This window comes from Alligator sinensis, unplaced genomic scaffold, assembly GCF_000455745.1.
Source record: "Alligator sinensis unplaced genomic scaffold, ASM45574v1 scaffold1584_2, whole genome shotgun sequence".
Taxonomy (NCBI): Eukaryota; Metazoa; Chordata; order Crocodylia; family Alligatoridae; genus Alligator; species Alligator sinensis.
In genome coordinates this window covers 50,636-55,304 of record NW_005842864.1, presented here as the reverse complement: position 1 = coordinate 55,304, position 4,669 = coordinate 50,636, and the positions used below count along the sequence as shown (strand labels likewise).

Below are 4,669 nucleotides of genomic sequence, written 5' to 3'. Positions count from 1 at the left end.
GGACGGCGTCCTGAGAAGCAGTCAGTCGCCCGCTGGCATGTGAGAGTGAGATTTTTTGGGAGCTGGGAGCTGGAGATTTACGATGCAGGAGGACAGAGCGTGAAAGCAGTATATCATCATCAGGTTGGGCTGAAAGAAAGAAAACATATCTTCAACAAAAAGCAGGGCTTTGCAATTCAGCTGCGTTGTTAGGACAACGCAAACTATCCTTGAAATGATTAGTTCCACTTCAAAGGCATTTACATTCAACAGGGGCAAAGGCAGCCTCTTTTTATGTCTCCAAAAAGGGGGATTTCGCACTAAGGAGAGTCATATGTTTGCTCCTTCTATTTATTTTTCCTCATTCAGGGAACACTTGTATAAAATAAACAGAAAGATCCACACTCCAGCCCCATCAGGAGCCTGTTTAAAGGCAGGCCGGGCGGGGGAGTCAGGTAGAAAGGCTCTGACATGCAGCCATTTTACAAGAGGGAAATGCTGGGACTCGTTTCTTTTCTTCTTCTTCTTTTTTTATTGGGGGAGTAAAAAGGCAACACTTCAAAAAAGAAAAAAAAAAAGAAGAAAAAACTCCCCCCAAAAACTGACCTCAGGAGCCGTCTCTCCTGGGACATCTGTTATGAACTCAAGGAAGCGTGACGTACGTTCGGGTAGATCGCAAAGGCCGAGAATATCTTGCCACCGTTTGGGGAAAGATTTTAAAACGCCCCCCTCCACCCTTTAACACCACCCTCCAGCCCTACACGCGATATATGGCAAGACGTTGCCCCCCCAGCTAGGCTGCGTGCGGCTTGGTGGCCCCTTGTCTAGCGCTCTCAAACGGGGAAAGAAATATGTATGTGTTTTTAAATGAAGCGGCCTAAAAAAATCCCTTGGCACTAGGGTTAATGTCAGGGTTAGGTCTCTCAAGCATCAGGCCTATTCTGCTCCAGGATACCCTGGAAAGTACAGTCAAGACGCCCCTGGATAAGTAGAAGAAAGATGCTAGGATTAGACCAGAGGACTCTTTCCTGCAAACTCCCGACAACTTTGCGCATCAAAATATAACCTGAGTAGACCCCTTCGTTTCAAGGCACATGGCTTATTTTAGGCCCCGGATTCCCCGTTTGCTTCCCGAACTGGGCAGCCTTGTCAATGCTGGTGTTGAAAATGATTGACATGAGAAACAGAGAATCCCAGGACTGTAGCTCTCAAAATAATTATGTACGGAAAAGGAAGGAATTGCATGGCATTTGAAGTTTCTTGCATCGATAATTAGCACACGTGCGTGTGTGTGTGCATGCACGCGTGCTGTTTTAAGTCTCTGGACAGGCCTCGGCAGCGTGAGAGCAAAGCAGCCAGCTAGTATATATAATTTCTTCTGAGGCTTGGTTGCAACTCCAACTTCAGTAGGCGAAGGGAAGCGAACACGATGGGGCTAGCTTCAGGACTGGGCAACGCTTCTGTCTCCCACAGAAATCTCAAAGCACGTGCACTGAATTACTTTCAGCATTGACGTAGATCAAACAAGCTCTCTTTGAAGTCGCCGTTGCATGAAGGTTGATGTGTAAAATCTTACCGCTTGCTGTTTTTTGGGGTTTTTAAAACTATTTCAGGTGTTTGGGGTAGTCGCAGCTCAGTATTCCTAGCCTCTAAACTGGCTGGTCCTGTCCTGTTTAAAAATTGAGGGCAGGATGTGCCCCCCCACCCCCCTCCCCACTTCATTAATACAGTATATTGTGTCCTGAGACTCTTCATGCAGCTCTTGGAAAGTCCGGGGTTCGTATTTGGACCAGGCTGCCCTTGAAGTGGAGATTTGACAGTGCACACCGATTCTGGCTTTTATTTTTCTACACATCCATGCAACTCATTCCTGATCCTATGACCCCAGCTGACTTCCTGCCCTGGGGTGGGGGGCTGGACTCGATGATCTTCCGAGATCCCTCCAGCCTTAATGTCTACGAAATCTATATAAAAAAATCTCAGGGTGATCACGTTGTCGTTTGTCAGCACAAGGGCGTTTCTTACATTGTGGGTTTTCTCCCTCTCTCTTACAGGCTTTGTTGTCAATGGCTTTCCAGTGGACCCTACCTGGGGAAGACCTGTTCAGATGTGGAAGTGCCAACGTGTCTATTTACCGCCAGAGTCAGCCCCTTTTTAGAAGCTTTGACTACGCCGTTTGCTTCAAAGCCTTGTTCGATGCAAGCATGCCCGCCGCGTGGCTGTTTTAAAGGCATGTGTACTAGCAACCTGGTGAGAATTAGAAGAGGGTCATCCCTAATTTGTTGCTGAGACCCAGGGATTTTTGTCCGTGTTGCTGCATTGCAATGGGTTCTGAATTCGCTCCCATTTCGACTTGCTCAAAGCTGCACCTTTCCAAAAAGTTCCTGAAACGTCGCTCCCTTTAAAGTTTTGATGGTTAAGCAAGACTTGCATGCCAGAAGTCAGCATGCAAGCGTCTCTTGAGGAGGTCCCACTCTTCCTTGCAGGTATTGGTATGTGTGCGGCATCTGTCAGAAAGGCAGCAAGATGAGAGGCACTGCCAGTGGAAAGAAGAGGAATCAAGCCAGCAAGCCTTGGGACACCCAATGCAAGGAACTGGGAGAGAGGGACCAGGTGTCTAACAGAGAAAGGAGGAGATTGGTGTAGAAAAGTCCTCCTATAATAGAGATAACAGAGGAAAGGCAAGGATGGACCATGCTCTGCAAGGAGAGACGGAGACTGTGCTAAGGGCACAGGCCCCCAGAGAGCAAGCCAAGAGAGCTGGGAGTCTGTGGAGCTTTATCCATTTGTGTTATTTTTTATTCCTAAAGTAATCCCTGCCGTCAGAGGAGAAACCCAACACATTTTTATTGAATTCTGTGAAAGTTCATATTGGGGAAAAAAATGTGTTTTTCATTTTTTGACTCTTTTTTTTTTTTTTTATTTCATGAAACACTGGAAACATTAGCGCTTTGGAAATCTCCTACCAGACGTTGGAGCTTTTCACTTTGTTCCTGCCGTAAGACTGTCATTTGAGGAGGAGCTATCAGGAGGCTGAATCTGATGCGTTTCAGCTTAAGCATGATCTTCTGATGTGGAATTTCCTCTGGATCTGAAGTATCACTCGGACAAAAATTCCACCGCCTCGTTCCCAAGATATGAAATGGAAAATAAGAATCAGTGCTTGTGCTTCATCCAGCAAGATCTGGTGTTGCAGAACAGGCAGCCGGTCGACAGAAGGAGCACGCACAGCTTCCATTTTAAGTCAAGCCCTGAGCGAATTCTGCGCCTGCTTACGCTGGTGTAAACCTAGAGAGTGCATAGGAGTTGGTCCGATTTGGCTCCGGTGCCTCCGAATAGGATCGGGCTCTTCAGTGTCAAGTCTCGAGGTCAGAAACTTTTTTTTGTTGTCATTCTCCTTTATAAAGGTCAATGGTTTTGCAGTGGGGTGGAATGAGCAGGCTGGGGCAAACGGGTGCCATGCTAAGGGGTTAAATGCCTGTGCTCTCTTGGTTACTGACTGGGTGATCTGCACTTAACTCGCGTTGGAGTCTCTGCTTACGGCTTCATATCGTCTTGGTGGCTAGTTCCCTTGGGTGCCCTGAGGATGTACTCCGAGGCTGACAGCTCTGCACAATGTCTTTATGCGTTGGGTCTCTGCGTTGCCATCGGGCGCTCGCTCCTCTGGACTGAGCGTTGTAATGGGTTTTGATGCCACCTAACTGCATCCCATGGTCGCCTTCAGCCAGTCTCATGTGCATCTTAATGATGATGTGCAGCCAGGACCACATCTTGGCAAAGGTGAAAAGGTGGGTCTCCAAGGGGTGATGCGGGGAAAGTACTAAAATAAGCACTAGCGTGATTTCCAGGAGGAGATGAATTGCTGAGTGGCCTCCCTTCTAGCTGGTTTGCTGGGATATACTGAGATCAGACTGCCTTGGGTCTTGCAGCCAGTGCAGTGCTTGTATAGGGCTGCTGCCTTGCAGGCCAAGGACTGTCCAGCAAAGAGCTGCTTTGGACCAAGCCAGGATCCATTGGACCCAGAGTATTCTTCCCATGAAAAGGGGAAGTCTGGCAAAAGGAGGTCCATTTCCAGCTGACCCACACCTACTTGTCCGTGCCCATCCATGTCCTCATGTGAGGCAGGACAGGAGCAACTACAACTGGTGGTTGCACAATCAGTTGTGGGTTTGCTCGTGTGTGTTTGGCAACTGTTGATCCTTCCAGATCATGGTGTACGCGTGAGAGGTCACCCAGACCTTTGATGCAGGAGTTTTTGGAGGAGCGGAGGCTGCCCAGACCTCCCATCCCCCCCATTTAGGCCACTGAGACAAAGGCCATGTTGGGTCCAGATGTTTGGTGCCTCCACAGCTGTATTTCTGCACAAGCATCCAGGAACTGAACCCGGGTCTCCTGTGTGGCAGACAAGGATTCAACCACTGAATTGTGTGTGCACGTGTATGCAAAAAACAAGGATGTGGGCATCAGTACGGACTGGAAAGAGGCTGCAAAGAGAGCCCTGGGCTCGGGCGGTCGCACGGGTTGCGCTCCATTAGCTGGGGAGACAAAGTGACAGAAGTGGGATGTGTGGGATCCCGGACTTTGTGGGGCAGCCACCGGAGCCCCATAGCACAGCACGAGGCGAGGCGTGCTGCCCCGGGGACACCCCACCGCAGAGGCGTGAGATGTGCTGGTATTCTTGTAAGGGGCA

General features: G+C 49.0%; 1 long non-coding RNA gene across 1 annotated transcript in view; it reads left to right on the top strand.

Moving 5' to 3' along the window:
- LOC102379308 overlaps nucleotides 1-4,669 on the top strand; it is a 146,001-nt gene that overhangs the window by 117,863 nt on the left and 23,469 nt on the right. The window contains exons 2-3 of the long non-coding RNA XR_325163.2: nucleotides 2,034-2,229; nucleotides 2,927-3,347. This is a non-coding gene — a long non-coding RNA (uncharacterized LOC102379308). The remainder of the gene's footprint in view (nucleotides 1-2,033; nucleotides 2,230-2,926; nucleotides 3,348-4,669) is intronic.